This window comes from Anguilla anguilla, chromosome 2 (genome assembly GCF_013347855.1).
Source record: "Anguilla anguilla isolate fAngAng1 chromosome 2, fAngAng1.pri, whole genome shotgun sequence".
NCBI classification, from domain to species: Eukaryota; Metazoa; Chordata; class Actinopteri; order Anguilliformes; family Anguillidae; genus Anguilla; species Anguilla anguilla.
The window spans coordinates 14,508,050-14,529,831 of record NC_049202.1 but is presented as its reverse complement, the minus strand read 5'-3'; the positions used below and the strand labels follow the sequence as shown (position 1 = coordinate 14,529,831).

The following is a 21,782-nucleotide window of genomic DNA, read 5'->3' as shown; positions in this document are numbered from 1 at the left end:
TCGACTATGTGACTGCAGCTCTGAAAATCACTCTGTGGGAGAGAAAGCAGTATACATTCAGAAACACCTACTCAGAAGGATGGAAACGGTGCGATCTGCAAAGACATTCAGACGGACTCACACCTACACATTAAATGTATAACTCAGAACCCACTGCAAGTAAGCGAAAGGACAAGGATCTTCAAGCGCTATTATTTATTTCTTTTGTTTAAGCGGTATGGGGATTAAACATGTTCATGAAGGAACTTGTTAAAGCGTTGCCGAACTGAAAAAAAGCTTGGAACTCACAGAGTAAACTGTCCACACTCATGGTAGGCTACGTTTTTGAAATCTTTTTAAAATTAAAATGTTTATCTGCACGGTACATATGAGCTCATTTCGAGATCTACTTGAGACAATGTAATTCAAAGCGATTGAAGAGCCGGTTACCTCCTGCTGTCATTGTTTTAAGTTCAGTTTTTGTCCGCGGTTTAGTGCAGCATTTTGTTGGACAATAGCTTACACTCGTTCTAATCTTTATGTATCGCAACATGGATAGTTGCGTGATCCCCGTTGCATCCTGGTGTCCTATAACACTTCCATTCGCTTTTCATTCATGTTAAGCAGACGGGGTAGTACATAACGGCTCTTTCACTGCGAGCGTCTGGTGCCGGATGAAAGACTTCCTATGTATTCAGATATCTTTATACTCGAACGCTAAACTCTAAATCTATGCAGTTTCTCAGGAATTCTCTAAATGAAGTGAACGAGCTAGTAGGCTACACGTGCGCTTTATTTGTAACCAAGGTAGGCTACATTGTCAAATTACTTCCGTACCAAGAACACATTTAAAACAGCAGAAAACATTATTTTATATATCATCTAATGAAGACGCAAGTTACCAGTAGCACTGGCAGTACAAAAAATGGTCTCAACGAACCATGTGTGCTCGCTGAAAACGATTCTATTGTCTACTCGCAATTTCACAAGTGGTTGCCTTGAAAACAAAAGATACCACGTAGTAATCATGGAATTGCCATTAATTTTCTGTGGCTTTGCCAAGCTTAACTGGTTTAGGGAACATTTATAAAACAGAGTCCGTGTACGCTGACAATACTGTATTAATGTGATAAACTATGATAACTTCCCACCTACTTCTGAACGCGTGAGGGTTTCGCCCACTTGCTGTTGTGTGGAGGGATCCACTGTGGCATTACTGTACAGCCATGCGCAGCTGTGAGTCGTGCGCATGGTTTTCAAATGCATTTAAAACAGTATAACATAATTTATTGGCAGAAATGTTCTCAATTTTCAGATTAAATGGGAACATTTATAAAACAGCGCACCTCATTTTTCTTATTCAAATATTTAGTTTGCTTTTTGCGGCATATTTCCTTTTTGCCGATCATCCTTGCACCTTGGATGATGAATGGACTGTATGTGAAGGAGTGCTTGTTACACCCTGGAGTACAAATGCCTTTGTCTGAGTTTTTGACGCCAGATTACAATTTTCTCTGTGCTCCAGATCTTTATTTAGTTTACTGCTGCAGATGATGAGAATGAGTGTGGAGAAGAACACAGTGCATGTGTTAGAGCCACAATATTGGTTCTTCTCTTATGTCAATATTGAGTCTCTTTTCAGTTGTATAACTAATTCAGAACAAATTCCAAATATGTAGTTTACAAGGATATTGCTATTCTTCTAAAGTAGCTAGTACATCCACTATTTACTGTTGCTGATTTTTACATTTTGGATTTGTCCTACATTGAGGTGATGTGTTGTTGTCCTTGGAGTTTCCTCTACCTGACCTCCTGTGGAGACATTGCATTTCATTAAATTATTTTTCATCACAACAGCAATGTAAGACTACACACTTACATGGATTTATCAGTAAAAGCACACACACACTCACACACATAGACACACACAGACACACACACGCACACACGCACACACACGCACAAAATCCATCTGCTACACAGCATGACACTTCTTTTCAGATATAAATGACAGCTTGATTAAAGAAACAAAAAAGAAAAAAAACTGCATAGAGAGTACTGCCCCCATTGAATATTCAGAATTGTATATCTACCATGTGGCTGAATACATTATATTAATAATAAGCACTGGCTGTTTTGTGTTTCCTGTTTAGCTTCAGTATCTTGCATTTTGTATATTATCAGGTTTTCATAGCTGAACATGGATGTAAGTGGCTCTCATGTGCTTCACATAATGTGGTAGTTTTCCCTGGGATTAAAACCTGCAATCTCCTGGATTCTTATCTTTGGCAGTACACTACCAGCTAATTATCCAAAAACTGGAAATTAATTCACTACTTAATTCACCAGAATAAATTCTTATAATTTCAAAGCATGTTTAAATCAATCAACATACAGCACTTATTTATTTAATTATTTATTTATTCATTTTTTGCTTAATTGATTGGTCCCTTCAAATTACAGTGGCTTTATGTAGGGCCAAAAGTCATAACTCCTCTGACATTGAAACAGCAGGGCACGACCTGCATATGAAATGGATTGTTTATTATCATCACACTTCTGTATTCAGATAGAACAGTTTTTTCCAGAACTCTCCAGATTGATCCTGGAGAAGCTTAGTCAAATGATTCCACAGAAAATCATGAACGGTGATGCACAAATGTTCCTACAAGACACTTGCTTTTTTCAGTTTTCCTTATGCAAGAACTTACTTTGGTGTTGTCAATGACAGAGACATTTGTCTGCATTGAAATGTGATTGCTTTGCTTTTTGAATGGGGGGGGGGGGGGGGGGGGGGGCATTATATTATAAAATGGGTGGTAAATGATTAACCTTTGTCTTTGAAAAAGTCAAGGAAAGAAGGCCAATCAGCGCATGTGATCGCAGAGGAGCATTTGCTGTCTAGACATGGGTTTTCAGAAAGGAGAAATGGTGGTACAATTCACAAAGTAGGTGAGCTTTTTTGGCAGAAGGATCTCTCACACATATTCTGGATTAGAAGTGTCTGCATCCTCAACTAAATGTGCAGATTTCAACATTTTACAGATTCCATTCAAGACACATATTGAAAGGTTCAGCAAGTGATACACATTGTAAGGTGCAGAAACCTGCTCTGTTTTTTCTCTCCTTCCCACGTGTTCTTATTCTGTGCCTGTTAATTAAAATGTTAAAAAAAAAAAAAAATCTGAGAACAATGTTGTGTGGGCGAGGTGATAAAATAGTGTTATTTTCTCCTGTACAGCGCAAGCAGTGTAGTTAAGTGCATTATTCTGCAGTGAGTGGGATGGACATTAAGACTAAGACTTAAAGAACACGCTCCTATTTCTTCGACCAGGCATGTAGTTTTGATTTTTGAACAGGGCTTCAAAAAGGGTTTCTACATTTACAAATAAATTCATAAACAGTTAGCTGTGTTTCACTAGCACACATTTTTTCACTGGCATAGTGTCTGTGCCTATTTCAGTAGATCTAAGGGTGCTTTGAAGAGTTTATCCTCTCTCTTGCTCCGTCTCTCTTTCTGTGTGTGCGTGCGTATGTGTGTGTGTACTCGTGTGTGTGTGTGTGTGTGTACGTGCATGTTTACGTGTTAGATAAGGTCAGTAAGCACCAAGAACAATGGAAACGTCCATTGATAGCTTCAGTATGCTATTAAGTGAACGAGTCTGGAAGGAAAAGGGGTGAAGTCCCTATGGATGCTACATGTACCTTTGACAAAGGGAAAAGGTCACTGCTTTCCTTTGTGTATAAACATCCTTAAAATGTGGTCTAGTATATCTCCTCAAATGGGGTAAAATGATTCTTTGCATTCTTTTATCACAATTTAATGGCCTTCCTTAATGTCATGTAAGTCCATAGTACACATACTAATGAAGGGAAAGGCTTGATGACAAATAAGCATGATGTTTCTCAAATTCAATGATCTGTTTATTAAAGACATCTTTCTGCACACATTGAATTCATAATATATGCATTTGCCGATGCCATTAATAACAGTTTCACCTCACCACAGTCTTGTGACTGGCTATACTTTTGGTAGAATATTAACATCCTGTTGCTAAGCTGTTTTTATGCATACAATGCATGTTAAACCAAAATAGTTTATTCATGCTATAATCGGTCATTAAAGTGGAACATGCAATCATTCACTTTCTTTAATCACAAGTTGCTGTTCACAACAAATTAAGAATTCTCTGATGAATAAATGAAGCGAATAAATATGAAGCGACTGAACATGTTAATTTTCTTGTTTGATAGAAACTGGCTAAGACAACTGAAAAGACACCACAGTAAAATACTGCTGTATTTTATTTTTACAAAACAAGGTTTGTATTTTCCATTACTCTTAGATTCCTCTTTTTAAATAGGTGTTTTTTTATTGCCATCCCATAATGAAAAGTGGAAAGAATGTAGCCTCATACAAATTAGCACATGTGATACATATTAGCAGAGGCTCAGTTAATTACTTGGTCGCTGCTCATTAAAAATCACAATCTTTCATATGGCTTTACAAGTTTGTGTCATGAGGTCAAGTAAAATTTAATGGGATGCTCTTTGGTCAAAGTTCCTCTTGTATTTCCATTTCATACTCTTAAGTGCTATTTTATAATGGTAAATTAAGGGACTCCAGTTTTGTTAATTGCAAGTTTTGAAATGACACTGTTCAGATGGCTTTGTGCAGCCATTTTGAATGTGAGTTAGTTTTGATAAGGCTAATTTAAGGCTACTTTTGTCCATTCTTCTCACTTGCCATTGCAGTTGTGAGTTAGCATGAATTTCAGCCTAAATTTGGTCTGATGACGACTTGTTTTCAGATTGTGTTAATCCCTAGAGATCTCAGGAATAAACAAGGAAACTAAAGATTGATCTCGGAGAGGCTGATAGACCTCTGGAGGAAGGCATCAGCTGGTCGGCAAGCTCAGTGTCACAAATCCTGCGTTTTTGTTGAGGAAACATTTTTTAATTTGGAACTGGCTGAGCTCACATGCGTGGCATTCTCTTGCAGCCTACGTTAAGGCCATATTTGAAACGCAGGGGGAATAGTTCATGAGAACTTGTGCTTTGTTCAGAGCACCAAGATCTTTCCAAACCTAAATATTAACATTATGTAGAAATAAATGCTCCTTCCATGGCATAGTTGTGAAAGTATTGCCCAGTCTGCTTTGGTTTGAAATATAAACCACTTAAAGCCATTGTGTTGCACCACGTTATCCTGGTTCCTGGCTGCCAAACTCCCTCTCTGCATTTCCCCCATTTGGCTTTCCAGTAAATACATGGAGACCTAGTCGCAGACAAAGGAGGGGGTAGAGGGGCAGAGGGCTATTCACTTGTCGTGTCTCTCCTGGGACAAACTTGCTTTTCTCAGAGCAGCTGTAGAATCCCAGACCCGTTCTTCAGATTTATGTCCGTTCCCGGTACCAGAGACATAACGTGTCCCACTCCCCCTGCTCTCCTATTGCAGCTTGGACAAATATGCCTGCTCACTTTTAATTTCGACCCTAATCTTTTTTATTTTCCCAAGGCTCCATATTTTATAAGGGAGGAAAATGCAGAGCAATATTGAGGCCCTTAGAGGATTTTCAATGGCTTCTGCTCGGTATTAGTTTTGCCTGGAGCGCAAACCATTCTGAGTTCCATCTTCTGGCTTTTAATCTCTGTGGAGACCAGACTGCCCAAGATGATGATACCACACAGGGGGGAAACTCCAGACATGTGGTATTTGCAAATTAAGTGAAAACTTGTTTTGATCTCAGGCAGAGTAGATAGATCTCTTCATAATTCTGTTCTTGTTGAACTTTCTAGGTACATTCCCTGTCAGTGAGATGCAAACACCTCAGAATTGTGATAAGAATAGGTGTATGATGTATTGTCAAAATGCATTGGGGAAACAAATGCAGATCATCCGATGAAACAGTGGATTTGTGACAGTTTGTCATTCTGTATAAATATGAAGCTTTCTGTTTGGCTCTTTGTAATGTTCAAAAGGAATTGTACAAGAATGACGTGAACATATTTACTGGATGGAAAAAAGGACAAGAAATGTTTGAGTGAATCATTAGAAGGCAGATGATTTTGTATAGCAGCAGTATTTCATAATGTTGACGGACTATAGCCTGTAAACAAGCTATTTGCAACAGTCTAACAGGTGTGTATGATATATGATATTTACTGTATATATAGAGGATCAAATGACAACTTCTTGCTTCCAAGTTGGCTGAAAACATCACTGGGTTATTCAAGAAAAAGCAGGGACCTTTGAAAATACTAAACTCAGCTGCTTAAGGCATTATAAATGAGACAGTCACGGGAGAAAGGTTAGCCCACTATTCCCCAAGCTGTAATGAATCTTACCTCTGTTCACATTGCAAGGCAGGTTTGTGATTATAGCCTAAAAAACCCATGATGTTCCTAGCACAACACCTGTTATGTGACTGATTCTGTCAGTCTGGCTGTAAACTCAGACCAAACTCTAAGTGGATATTTACATTCTTTTCTCTTCACGGTAACCGATGCGTGGTGGCCTGTGCAAAATGTCTGCAGTCTATTACTTGAGGGGGTATTTCTGCGTGTATTACAGCGAGGGGGACTGCATCCTAACTGTAAAGCGCCTTGAGACTTCTGCATTTTAGGCACTATGCCAAAACAAGCCATAATTTGGATTTACTATGTGTACCTTACTGTATGTGTATTATTGAATGTGCCAGAACTAGATACATGCATATTATAGTACACATATATTTTCACGGACTGCGCCATGAAAATAGAAACTGCTTTCTATGGTATCCATGCATGGCTGGTCGTGAACCTACCGTCGTGAGCTTCTTCACGGATACTGTCCCAGGTGCCGAGATTTTGCACCAGGGTCTACTTGACCTTTCGGCGGACTGTTGCCGATTGTGATATGGAAGTGTTCCGTCCCGGTGACCGTGTGGTCCCTGCATCCCTGCATTTACAGAGGGATTCGTCTCAGCGGAATGTTACATCTTCCTGAAGCGACAGCTCGTTAGCGAGAGCGTGACGTGATCCATTTCCTGTATGAACGATGGTGCCGCTCACAGCACAGAATGGAGTCGAGCACCGTGACACTTCACCGTTTTTACTGAAGGGAGTGTAACTTCAGGTCAGTGTCCGACAGAGGCTGGTGAAGGCCGGTAAAGAGGAGAAGCCAGAACAATGTGATGGCAAAAGTAATTTATTGTAACAACAAAAAAAGAGAGATTTATTTCAAATTCAAATTGAAAAAAAAAAAACATGCATGGTTTTTAGCTTTGGGGTCTATTGTGTGGAGTGTCTATCACCAGTGTAATTTCAGTGAAAGCAGCGTAAAAGCGGGTGACTGAAGGGCTTTGTGCGTGTGACAGCGAGCCCGGGCTTCTGGAGTAACGCTTAGCGGCAGAATGAACGCCTTGACAGCGGCGTACGGCGTTAGAACGCGATCGCAAGCCAAATGACGGGTGGGGGGGAGACGGGCGAGATTGATTGGGTCTCTGATGAGGAGCATTTGTCATGTGTTTATCCCTAATGTTCGCCACGTATCTCCCTTCTGAAGCGCTCAGGGCTGCCGCCGGCTCCTCCTCTTCCTACAAGACGGTGCTCGGCCCCCCCACGCTCGCTGCTCGTGGCAATTTGCCTCCAGCCCACCAGAGCCATTTGTCCCGTTGATTGATGAGCCGCAAGTGATCAAGCACAGAGGTTCCCTGCAGTCAATAACGGCCGACTCACAAATAATATCAGCGCTCCATAACTCATTCCTTCACGGATAATTCTGAACGCAATACAATACGTGTGCAACTGTGCATAAGGCAGTGTAGTAAATTCTACAAGAGTTCACTACTAAACTTTAAGTTCCTTGTAAATCTGTTATATGCGGTATATATAAACCTCGTCAGATATGAAACAAGTTGAACAGGAGTTCCTGATACAAACCTATGGCAGAATTCAGTTAAAATGTTTTATGGATGGTGTTTCACTGTAACCACGTCAGAGCACTGTGTGCATGTCTAAGGCATTTTCAGGATTCAGCATTATTGAGATTGAGGCTTTGTTGTAAGTTAACTGTGAGTCAACAAAGATTGTGCGACAAAGGTTGAATCCCAAGAAACTGCGTTCTTTGCATGAAAAGGTGAGGCTTGTGAATTTGCTTGAAACAAACAGTCAGCCCAATGTGTGTTCTGGTTGCTTGATACAGTGCATGATGCTGAAGCGTTGATCCAAAACCTAATTTATAGTAACAGAGAAAATCAAATCAAACTTGACAACAGGATTAAGAGACGACATCATAGCCAGGAGGTGTTATACACTTGTCTCCCCAAGTGATTCATTATAGGTCTCTCCTCTTAAACATGCAGGGAAATTTGTGTCACTGCTGAATCTACCTGTACAGTGCGACGATGAATAAATCATTTTCACCGGGTACACGTCCACTCATTGGAATGCAGAGTTACAGCAATATGGGACAGACGATTCATTTCCAGATGGAGAAAGAGATTTGAAAAATGGAGAAGCCCCTTTTACCCCTTTAACATATATCTCTGCATTCCTCGGGGGGTGAGGATGGAGAGATCTGCCAGGCGTTGACCTGTATCTGATGATTTATCTCTGGGGGGCTAGCAGAAAATACACAGCCTGGCTCCCTGGGAGCGACTATGGGAGAGAGGGGGTGGTCTGGTGGAGCCTCTGGAGTGAAGATAAACTTGTGGGCTGCTGGAGAGACTCAGGGATACTGTGCTGCACCCGACCCCATGTAGCATTAGCCGCCCAAGCCAAACATCCTGTTCGCTCCATCAGAGCAAGCATGATGGAGGCTAAAAAGGTGGATTTTCGAGGAAGTACTTTGGGCAAGGTTTTTCTGCCAAGATTCGGGTTGGTACACTTGTAATAAGGCTTATGAAATGAACCCCCCCCCCCCCCCCAAATCTGGATGCCACCACTGGGAAAACACATCTGGGGTGAGTTGTTTTGGGGGGGCGGGGAATTAAAAAAAAAATTATGGCTGACCTTTAAAATTTGGGGAAGACATCCAACAGTTGATAGTGGAGTTCTGGACTGTGATGGGCAGAATTGAGAATAATGAGAAATGGCATATGGCTTAATTAGTTTCCTTGCCAATGCTGAAGCTTTGAAGTTGAATTATAATCAGGTTTTATATTTACAATCCAGCTGCATAGATTTCATGGGGGTAAGGGATGGAATTCAATGCCAAATTGAATAGAATGGAAAAGTATATTGCCAAAGGGGGAATTAACCTTTTTGCCATTCACAATGATATGCACTGTTTGGCAGTTATAATATAAGTTATACATCTTACAGTGTAACATATTCATTTGTGTGCTGTCCATTAATATTATTTTGTTATATGCATCATTACTTGGGGGCTTGCCACCATTAGTGCATTGTGATACCTACAGTATGCTATTTTTTGGCAGTGGAATTTATGAAAATCAAATTCTTATATGATACTGTCAAAACAATTTCCAATACAGAATGCATTTGATTGTTTTAATTACAGATTCTTGTAGTAACAGGCTGTTTTCCTTTGAGGATGTGGGATAGTTTAATTGTAACAGTTTTTTTTGCCAGTTTATTGGAAATAGCCATGGTGGAGCCCTGAAGTGTGATTTATACTGAGTTGTGTGCTGTTAATTCTACGTGATTCCATGCCATTTCATTGCATATCACAACTGGTGGTGCCCTGTAACACAGCTTCTGTCTAGCAGTGCACTTTATTCTGTACCTCAGAATAGATGGTGTGCCAATATTGGCAGCAGCATAGTTTATCATTGTGGAGACAGAGGGAAGTCCCTACTTAAAGGAAATATATAGAACAGGATATATACTGTAAAGATGTCAGTCAGTCTGAAAGCTATACTGCAATAGCTTCTGTGTGTGTCTCTTTGGGACAGGATCTGTCTTCCAGATGTGGGTTTTATGTATGTCCATGACCTAAACCTGTTGGGAGCCTGGTCTTTGCACATCTGAAATGATGTGTTAATTTTCCCGTTACAGTACCTCTGGGCTTTTTGTGGAAATGAGTAAATGAAAACCTGTCGACTGGGAATTTTTCATGTTTCTGCTCTGCGATAGAAATTGCTTGACAGATTGTTGCAATTGGCTAGCTGCTCATTGCCCTTTCATAAAACCTGAATCTGTGCTATTTGGATAGCTCTGGGGACTCTGCCCATCGATAGCTCAACACTTAAGGTCTAATCTAATCAGCTTACATTTGATCAATGTGCACGGTGTGCTGGTTGTTCAGCACACTGCTTGATGCCCGCATTAGGGAGGCTGGTTCATTTTCCAGTTGAACTCCTTGGATCTTTTTCTCGGCAAATATGTACTAAATTTCTCCGCACCTTCCTGTTACCTCTGAATCGCGCAGAGAGAAAAACTCCCCGCTGTTTGCGCACCAGCAAGCGCCTTTATGACTGTGTGTCAGACGGAGGTGAAAGGTCGTCGTCTAGCTCCGTTTGCCGGGCTTGCTCAAAATTTCCAGAGTACATCATCCCCACAGGTGCCTTTCCCTGCTCCATCCCAATTTTCCCTCTTATGCAGGCTTTTGGGAAATAAGTCAAGACAATCTATCCATGGCTAGCGATCAGTCTCGCAGGGCATCAATTATTCTGGGCTTAAGACAAAAGCAATCTATCCACAGCTATATTTCACTGTTGCAAGCACTAAATGGATCTAGGCCTACAAATGCACTATTCCTAGATACTTTTCACTTTTCTACAAGTCCCCAAATGACTGTATACCTAGACATGAGCAACCAATCTCTTGCTAGTTCACTCTTGCAGTAGGCCCTAAAAGCCCTTTTTTGTTTTTGCCGTGCTTGCGATATTTGACATATTGTGGTTTAGAACCCGTTTAGAACCCGCCCACCTGGTGGGGCGTGTTATTTTTTTGTGTGGCGATCGTAAACCTCGGCAGCCTTGGTGAAGGCCGGCATTATAGGGAGTTTAAGCAGGGAAGATGAATGTGCTGCCGCTGTCATAACTTCTGTTTGCTGCTCCATTTGTCACAAGCTGGCCCAGCAGATACAGTTGTGATTAAATTGCCTGCGCTACAATCTACTTGCAGTCTGCACACCGAGGGAATGGATATATTATTGAGATTTATTCTCGCAAGAGCACCTTACTCTTTTTTTTGCGGCAGGAATTCTGCATGTAGGGAATACTTTTTACGTGGCGCACGAAAGTGGATCAATGGCAAGTGAATAGTAATTATTTGTAATTAAGATCGGAGGCACTTCGCTTGACCAATTCATTCCCTTTGATTTAATATTGTACTTTAAACTCACTCACTTTGCCTGAATATTAATTCCTCATTCCTTCTCCAGCTTAGGAAATAATTTTCTTCCCCACCCCTCATTGAAGCAAAACAGAAGCATGGTTTGACCGGTTTGCCAGGTTTCTTCTCGGGCGCTTCAAGGTCGACTTGTGCTAGCCGCCCGGCGACTCGCTAACCTCAGACGGAGAGAGGGCGGCCGCTGGCTTGGCCAGTAATAAGTTTCATTAATCCACACGCATTCTTGGAGGGTCGTGGGTCACTGGCTGCTCACTCATGTGTACATCCCCAGTCTGAGATCACTGGGCTGTCTAAGTAAACATAAAGGGAGGGCCTGTTGTTACTCCTGCTGCTAAGGCAAACTGAGAGGGGCCTGTGGTGGGATCCCGAGGACGATCCCCTTTGCGGTAAACACTTTTTCTTTGTGTGTGGTTGTTTGCACTGTGCTGTCTGTCCTGTTTGTGATAAACCCCTTGGCTCACAGGCTGTACTGTACACACTTCATGGACTTTGGGTCTCCTGCTAAGAGGCCTTGGGTTACTTTTTTATTCAGTTAGCACAGGGCCATGTTAAACTTTCTTGTTTTCTTCCGATGCATTGCTGGTGACAGTTATTGCATTATTGGTTAAAATCTTAAAATGAAAGATGGAGGAGCCAAGACTTCGATGCAATGCAAGGATGGTAATTTTGTTAGGATGCGTGGGATTTGGGGAAAAGAAAGTTCTTTTGATGTGCGGAGAAAAATGATGCATATCTAACGGAGGTAGGCCGGCCGATTGCTCTGAACCATGATCCTCGCTGTCTGGATGGCGTGCCAGGGAGTACGATAAGCTCATTGACCCGAAAACCTGGGTACCTTGCCAAAAGCTCTGATAACACTTTTTTTCTGGATTCCCAAGCCAATCAGGTCACTTAAGCTTCTCCCACCCTCCCCCCTCCCCACCTTCAAAATCCTGCAGCCAACTGATAGGCATCAGTTTGCATTATCCAGGTCATGACACTGTTGTAATGGAGGCGCATCATGCTGTATGTTTCAATCCACATTCCCCATCATCCACACTGCACAGCAAGAGATACCATTATCTCACTGTGATGAAGGCCCAAGCGACTAGTATGAACAAGTAATTGCTCTTGGAGAATGGTATGCCACACAGTGGATTCTCACATACTCGGCCCTGCTTCTCAGCTGTGCTACACCCGTATGTTTTGGTGCTGAGAATCTCTTTTTAATCAGGTTCATATTAATTTACTGACTGTAAATGTATTCAAATCCTTCCGCATAAATGCATAATTATGAACCTGGAGCTGTAAAGTTTTTAGTACTACTGACTATACAAAATTTTCCATATGCTGAATGAGCCAATGCATTGAATCAACTTGGCCTTGGCCGTCAGAAATAAACAAATGCCCTGAATATTGCACCGTTTAGCACATTGTATAGTGCTGTGTGTTATTTTTTCACTTTTAAATGATTTTCTTTATTATATTTTTTTATATAGGCCTGGACTTAATCAACATTTATCCACAGTTCTCTATAATGAATGGGAAAATAAGTTTTTTGGTGGTTGCTGAATTGGCTAAACTGTTTGGCCAAGAAAAAAATTTAATTGTCTGTCAAGTCACAGTAAAGGGCAATTACAAATCCAAGTCATAGTTTCTTTTAACATTTTTACAAGTGAACTGTTCATGTGGGTTTAAAGCACACAAGGATGAATTTAGTTAATTGTGCTTGTTTTAAATTCCATGACCTCTGCTCCTGGACAAATTTACTGAAGTAGCTGCGTTCAAATAGCTAGTGCCCATTGCATGTCCGTGGTTAGCATCTGTTAAATGAGTTTGGTGCTTGTGGTTACAGACACGTGTGGAGAGGTTACATTACAGTGGAATAAACAGCCCTACCTTTGGCCTGCTCCAGGCTTCAAGAGGAGGACAAATGGAATGTGGGGAGGCTGGCTTTCAACTTGTACAAGGAGTAGTTTGGCCTGCATGTGATGGTTCCTGTCAACAGCAACACATTTTGGTGTGGATGCTTTTCAGGGCCTTGTCCTCAACTCAGCCTTTAATACTGATCCAAAGGCCTCTGACTTGGTTTTATTGTCTCACTGAAACGATATATGAGAGAGTCTGTTTCGCATTTGCAGTGACAGAGAATATGAGAGAATTCTAAGTTGAATCCAGGAACATCCTATACTTTGCCCTGAAAAACCAAACTTTCAAAACAAATCCGTGATTCCTATCCCAGTCTGCTGATTTTTTGTTGTTAAAAAGACATCCTTCCTATTTGTTATATTTATTCATTTGTATTTACGTTTGTGAGAAACTTTACAAATGTGTGGGCTTTGTGATTATTATTATTATTATTATTACGAGTATTATTATGATTATGATTATGATTATAATGATGATGATGATGATTATTATTATTAACTGAGCCTCTTCCCTCAAATAATAATAATAATAATAATAATAATAATAAGCACCATTATTTTTTATAATAAACATAATAAAAAGAATTTCCAGAAAATAGCAGGCAACAATGAAAATAAAGACAGTAATAACCAAGTCCACACACAGACATTTGTACAGAGAATCGGATGAAAGGTGATTTGATCTGTGAAATGTGTGGCGTTCTTTTTATACTAAGCATTATCAGGTCTACAACTTAATTAGAGAGGGCCTTGTTATGAGCGACTGTAAGACTCTAATGAGGTCCGTATGCGTGGCATTCAGTCTAAAAAGAACTATTCATTTTCAACAGAAGTGAAGTGTGATTTTGCTTAATCCCATCGGATAAAAATAGGCATGTAGGATCTTAGTAGTCACATCCACAAAAGATGTTTTCTTTTAATGAGGTAGGAAAGAAAGTGTAACATAGCCAGCATTGCCAACTGTCCCAGCCGAGGAATTGTGTACCTGATTAAAAAAGCTAATCACTGCCTTTGTCGAAACAAGTGTGGATGTTATAAAGCCATGTTTAAAACAACTTGTTTTACTGCATCCCTACATAAACAGCTATTTGTTGCCCTGCCTTCTTGTGGTAATTAAATTTTGGTTGCTAGTTAATATTTGTGCAATTCTAAGTGGAGATTCAGCTCTAAAAGGGAATCACCTCCGTGACTGGCCATAAGCGAATGGTTTTTTTTTGTTTGATTTTAAGAAAGGCTTAGTTTCCATGAGTATTGCTCTTTTCATATAAACCAGTGTTTTGTCACCACTGCATAGGATAATGTCTGTATTTATTTATTTTGTGATTGGTTGATTCAGGCTACGCCATTTCAAGTAAGCAAAGAGTAGAATTTCCAGGATGGTTTGTTTTTGTGGTGGCTTTTATTGATTTAATAACATTATTGCATCTGTCAGTGCAAGTTATTGCACTCAACTAAACTATGTTTTCATTACAAAAATAAATGAATTTAATGAAACACACCTACAAGCTTAAAATAGCTTTCCCATGAATAAATAGCTTGCTCCTAACAAAACACAAAAACCCACCCTGCCCTATCCCTCATTCTGTTGCCCCCCCGGACCCCCCCAACCTTCCCCTCCATCCTGACACACACGGACACACACACACACACACCACACACACACACTTTCCTTTTACATAAAAATCCTTGAATTTTATATAAGCTCTTTTGGACTATAGCCAACTGTCATGCACAGTGTACACAGTACTGTAAACATCCAGAGTGGGATAATTAGGCCCCCATGTTCTTCAGTCTCTGCATTTGTCAAGCCGAAGCAGAGCAGGAGTTGCAGAGAGGAATGAACTTACACTACAAACATAAGGGGGCCAGTTTGTGGCACCTTGAAGACAGGAAAACACACAGAAGAAGAGCAGATGGAGGGGAAGAGAGCTAACGCCTTTTCTTTTTAAAATATAGGTGGGAACAGGCTAGAGCTCTTCTGTCATCGTCAAAGTAATTTGACGGTAACTCACATAAGCAACACCTCTGGTTTTCCTCAGAACTGAGTAGCAATTTGACTGCTGTTTGCTTTTGGTGGATAATTGCTCTGGTTTACAGGAGATGGGAGAGTATTGGCAGTAGCCTGTCAAAGAGGTTTAGACAAGAGGATAGTGGAGTCAAACCACAGCATGTCTGCTCATTTTCTAACACAGTGAACAAATCCCTCCTACCTTGGTTAGCTGCTTTACCCCTGTCCATCTCTGCTTCATACAGTTCTGGATCTGTACTCAGCCTCATCTTTTATGGAGGTGTATGTGAGGAGCCACCATAGTTTTGTAGGAAGAGGAAAGCTAGCAAGATTACGAGCACATTGTCAGGATGTGGCTGTAAGACACTGGGATGATGTGCTTCAGAAGTTTTATTCACTGTTGCTTGCCTCATGCCTGCAATAACAAACATCACATCAAAGAAAGAGCAACTTAAAAATATAGGCATTTCTTTTTTATTATTTTAAATATTACTTGTGCGTATGTGTGTATCTGAAAATATAAGTTTTGTTTTATTTTGATTTGTAAAAACATAAAAATTGTACTTAAAAAGTGTATTTCCAATACTATGATTTTGAAATGTGTGTGCAAGATCAAAAGACCAAGCACTGGTTTGCAACCTATTAAACAGGGTAAAACAAAAGCAAAATGTGATGGATAAAAATGGTACATGGCATGCTTTCACCTTTAAAACCACAGGATGCTTTCAATCCAAGCATATTGCTACACCCTGGATGTTCCATTGTCTGAAAATGATAAAAGATCATAGTCTGGTAGGGGCAGATATACTTTCCTGAAGACAGACATTATTTCTTCATTCGAAGATTTACTCACAGGTGGAAATCACCAGGGGCTCTCTTGTTTTAGTGAGGGTATGGGGGTGGGTAGGCTGTGGAACCTGTATCACCCTGCATCCATTTAAACAGCCAGATCTGTCTCCATACATTATCTATGAGCAGCCAAATCCACCGTCTTTGAAATTCACATTTCATATTGATTGCAGTCAACAATTAATGGCCTCTGACACTTTCATTCATGTCAGCAGGTAGTATGGCCTTGTTGCCCATGGCGACAGGCATTTGTGCAATTGATTGACAGGAGGCTTTGGAATGAATATAAAACAGCTAGTTACAACATTCACAAGTTCCCCTTAATGCCGGTAATTCACTCTAAATAACTGTAGGTGGGACTATCGGAACATGAGTAGGTGTTTTGTCAGCGACTGAATTCTTGTCACAAATGGCTCCAAAGATTCACTGACGTTCTGAATGTTCACTGTGGACCAAAGAACATCTGTGTCAGATGAAAAATTAATGGCATAAATTGGATGTCTGCTTCCCAAGGGAATTATAGGTTTTGTTTGGCTATCAGTAAGGAAGACATTACCCTTTTTCAGGGGGTGGCACATTCATGGTAAGGAGCCTTACAGCCACATTGCTGTCTGTCCTGTAAATTTGCTGGGCAGACTTATGCTCCCAGAAAACACTGCACCCTTGGTAAGCTGTGTGCCCCAGCTTTTCCTGTGCATATAACTCAGTTCACATGCCTTTCATGTGCACTCTATAAGTAGCAGGGTATGTTGACTGCCTGGCTTGGGAACAACACAAACAAGGTCACAACAAGCAGGCTTATTGCTGGTGTTCTCAGGAAAAAAAATCACATCACTGTCAGCTGTGCTTCTAATTTTCAATGCTTCACACTTCAGGCTCTCAAAGTTGCCACACAAAAATAAAAAATGAAAGAGGTTTCATTGAGTGAGGAGGAGAGACAGACAACATGAGAAAAATAATTATGCATGAGATGAAAAGGATGAAAAGGCACTGCAGAAGAGGTGAACAGCAAAGAGAGGAATTACCTGAGAAGTAACAAGACATCTGTGGGGAGCGTGTTGTCGGGAAAAGAACGTCTATGTAACAGTTGTGTCTGAGTCTAGATAACTGATGTGAGACAGTACTTCAAGAAATAGGCCAGTGGAAGGAGAGGGAGGAACGTGAGTCCAGAATGTCCAATGCCTGTCTCAAAAAATCCCTCCACCTCATATTGGTGTAGTAAGTGGAGTAGCAGAGAGATGGACATGACAACAATTAGATGCGAAGGCTCAGAGAGTGAGGCTCTGTTATAAATTGGAAAGAAGTTATGTACAGAGATATTTTGGAGAAAATTGTGATGCTAACCTGGGAAGAAAATGAAATGAAAAAGTATGCAAATGTTTAAATGCAGAGAAAGGAATTTCCATATATTAGTCATGGTATGAATAACTTGTGCACAATAACTAAGAAATATAGGCTTCATTACTTATGTTTTTCTTTTTTTAATCTGGTGAATTATTCATTGAGGGCCTGCTGCAAAAAAAAAAACTGCTGTTAAGCAGTGGACGTATAAAAGGCCTATTATTGATTTTATGCAATGCTATATGAAGTTGTCTCTCTGGGGTGTAAAGACCTATGAACTGTAGCTCCTAATTAAAACTTCAAACAAATGAACTTCACCTTGAGTTTGTTATTTTGATTTTTTTTTTGTCAAATTGGTTGACCTGGAAGGTATTGTCCTGTATTATGTCATCCAAGCCTCAGCCTGTATAATATCGGCCACTATTCTTTTCTTAAATTAAATTATTATAATTATTATTATGCTCTGTCAACATTTCTGTGAAGAACTGCAGTGCCTCTGGCCATACAGTATGCACCCATTACAGTCATTAATAATTCAATATTTAGTCTTTTGTTTATACATAATATTTATGACACCATTATGAGCGCTAATCCACCTCATAGAAGTCCTGGTTTAGGGAGTCTTCCAAGGAAATTATGATAATGAATAAAAGATTAGGTGAGAAAGTGCTGAAGTGGCCTTCCTCCTCTGATCCTCGTTCAAAACATCATCATAATCTTAGGGGACAGGTTCCTAGCCTGATGAAAGAGCACTGTGACAAGGGAGTACTTCATGAGTCATTGGCCTGCTTTAGGTTCAAGGTCAGTTTGAGCTTACGCCCCCCCCACAACCCTCCTCACCTACCCCCCTCACACCTCTCCAGTGGTTGTAGCCCAGCAGTTGCTGTGCCAAGAATAATGGATGCGATATATGAATGAGAAACGAGTATATTCTGCATTATCATTGATTGCAATTGACAAGTTTTCAGTGTGCGTGATGCATGATGTGAAGCAAGTAAACAATTTACTTGGAAGCAGTACATTGAGCTTATAAATAAAGTCCTTTACACGGGACCACATTCAGTGGCCTTAGCAATGGCACTCAGTTGGTATGAATGACCCGTGTACACAAATCTGAATTTACAATAAAACTGAACTTTTTACATATTAGGCCTTCCACTCAATATGTAATAGCTTCCATTTTTAGGGTAATGTTCTATGATGGATATTTAGGGTAAATCTGAATCATTCTTCTTGCACATATGTGGAAAAAAACGAGACATTAGGCCACAGCATTCCTTTTGTAGGACCAGAAGTGGAATACAACAGAATTGTCCATTTACATTATCCCCTAGCTTTATTTTAAGCTCATGCATGCACACTTCTATAGAGCATTTTTATTCAAGCGCTGACAGAGATGCATGTTCTAATAAGCATAATATAGTCTATATTTTATTTACGTGATATATTTTCAGGGCATGTATTGTGCATTCGATGTACAGTTCTCCAAGTACTCACTGGTGATTAACGGATCTGTCATCTCATAACGTTGACTACAGCAATGGTTTCGTCAGTCCTTGACAGCTTAGTGTTAAAATCACGGTCCAAGGGTAATGCTCAGTAATGAATCGAGAAAAGGTTTACGTCCTTGCGCTTTGAATAGATCGTGGGGGAAGCCGATAAGCAAACCTTCAGGTTTCGTGCTCATTTGCACCCCTGACTGCAATCACAAATACAAGGGTAGTATTTTTATTTGCTTGGCCTTTTTTTGTGGGAGTACTCAGTTGGCCTATTAGCCTTCCTTTGTCTCATCATATTCGGACTGTGTTTGTTGCCTACTGTTTGTGACATGATGAAAGCAACAACGTTATTTATTTATTTATTTTTGCCATATTTGCTTTGTATATTAAGTATACAATATTTAGTATTCAATATTTCTCTATTTCCATACATATTCAATGGATTGTGGTTTGCTTAGGTGGTAGCATACCTTAATACCTCCTGGAGGTAATGGATGGAGTTCATTCAGAATTAATTAATTACTTGGACTGTGGCCATGTCACATTATAGGAATTATAATGGTCATAAATAGCAGACGGGATGAACATTGGCACCCTGTGGAGTGCAGGGAGCAAATTGTGGGCTGAGTCAGTATTTAATTGGTCCATTCTGCAGCCGGACTTTTGATTTCAACCAGCTGCATTGTTGAAAAAAAAAAAATATATAAAAATTCAGTTCAACTTGGTGTAATGAACTGTGAGGGATGTCAGGGGCCAATAACTGTTCAAACGTTGCTTGGAGCTACCTTTTATGGCAGAAACTAATCACAAAGTTACACTAAACTGTTTGTCCTTTCCCTGTGGATACATTATCAAAACAAGTGATGCATTGGGTTAATGTGATTGGCCAAAACACACATACCACACAAATCATTAGAGTTGTGTTAAGCACAATAAAATCTAATGTAGTGCCTCTAGCCAAAATGTATACAGTCTTGTTGTTAATATTATTTGTCTGCAGAACTCTAAGATTTTGACATGGGATATATTGCCGTACTTGTTTCTTTCTTGTTTGTTTCATGGGAGCACTCTAAAAAAGTGACTTGCGCAATTATGTAACCTTTATTTTTCTTGTTATGAAACAAACTTTTGCAAAGTTTTTCCATCTAGGCTGACGCAAAGGATTACTGTGGATGCCGTATATGAGAGGTGGACAGAAATAGACTTGTTTTTGAATTCTACTTTACTCCGAAAATTCAGAACAGCTATTATGGCTGAACAGGGCCACTATTATGGTGTGTTGTTCCTACGTTTTGAGAGAAGGACTTCTGGGAGCTACCTCAGGTCCACTCTTTCACACATTCTGTCGCGCGCTCTTCGTAATCTGTTCTCAGCAGTGCATCACTTCACACGACAGGAACAAACAAACAATCAAACAATCAAAGAGGAGCATTCCTGAGGTGGCTGCCTTTGTGTTCTTTGGGGGGTCCACAGTCCTCAGCGGATTCTTGTGAGAGTGTGATATTCTCAATGTTTTTGGCTGAACTCTTTCTATATTCGAGGATGGCTGTTGGTTGCCAGAGTTCCCCTGAACTCCACAGCCTGTCTCTCATCTTTGCCTCACTGCTCACAATCAAGCCTGGTATAAACACAGCCCCTCTGTGCACTGCTAAAAAATATACCACTGAGAGGGGACAGTGCTGGCTCACAGTCCCTAGACAGAGGAGGGATTCCTCGATGCCTGGTTGAGACAATCCAGCTCGGTTCTGAACACTGGAATATTGATTCCCTGGTGTGAGAGTTGAGTGCATCTGTAACGAGTCAAGTGTCACGACCCACTGGATGTAACCAGTTAGCTTTCCCCACAGCTTTCCTCTGTTGAGGTAGGCTAATTGAGTTGTTGTGCTTTGTGACGGTGTTGTGCCATGGTTTCCAGCAGTCGAGGCAACGTCTCTTATTTCCGACCACAAATTCCCAAGACCTCTGAGGCTGACCGCTGGGCACTCTTGCCTACTACACCAGAAAAATATCATCTGGAAGGATCTTTGTTTTCCTTGAGTGATTTCAGGGCCGTGGATTGTGCTTTCTTGAGCCTTTTGACTCAACTTCAAAATCCTGCGTTACATTCCATTCTGTTTTCAAGTTACCAAAACCAGCTTTCCTTCTCAGCAGCACAGTGTGGTGGAGGGGGTGCGGTAAGGGGGTGGGGGGGCAGTTAGGATGATTCCAAGGGCCCTAACTGACAGGGGCCCTCAAAAATATGGTGCGCTTACAATAACTACAGGGATGGTGTGGCCTGGGGTGGTGGGGTCCAATGTGAAATCTTTTCATGGGGCCCAAAATCCCTGGTGGCGCCCCTGCTCCTTCTCATAAAGTTTAATCGGTCATGTAAACAAACGAAACGAGTAATACGTAGTGGGTCTCGTGACATTTTTCCAGCATTGTAGTGGTGAGATGTAGAAAGAACTAAAAAAACTCTCTTCCAGAACTGGGACAGAGTAGTCACTGTTCTCTGATAATGAATATGGATCGCAGCTCCCCATTTCACACTCAAGTCACAACAACTTTTAGGCCACCAAGGATCTGGACTCATTCATTTTAAATAGTTAAAATACATTTTTGGAACAAAATGTCCACATTATATTTTTTTGGTCTGAAAATGTAAAAGCACACAGGGAAAAATATTTTCTTTGCGCACAAGTTGAAATTAGTTCCCGGCTCTGTAATTGTAAAACTGCCTTTTATACAATTTTTTGAACAACTGGACCGGCTGGGTTTCACCACAGTCAACAATGCTTAGGTATAATTGCCATATTCTGAGCAGCGACCTGGGTCATGTGACAGTTCAGCAACAATGTCAGATTTAATCTTCCAACAGAGTGAGCTCAGTAAGCTCTTTTGGCACTAATATTATTTCTA

The 21,782-nt window shown here is 40.6% G+C and overlaps 1 protein-coding gene across 2 annotated transcripts in view; it reads left to right on the top strand.

Moving 5' to 3' along the window:
* The window catches only part of LOC118221821 (carbohydrate sulfotransferase 15-like), a 65,988-nt gene that overhangs the window by 23,919 nt on the left and 20,287 nt on the right, over positions 1-21,782 (top strand). Inside the window, exon 1 of one of the 2 annotated variants that reach the window (XM_035407215.1) lies at positions 5-311. The exons of the other annotated variant lie outside the window; for it this stretch is intronic. The gene's annotated coding sequence lies outside the window, so the exon portion shown is untranslated. Of the gene's footprint in view, positions 1-4; positions 312-21,782 lie in introns of those variants that run through there. 2 annotated transcript variants of the gene reach the window in all.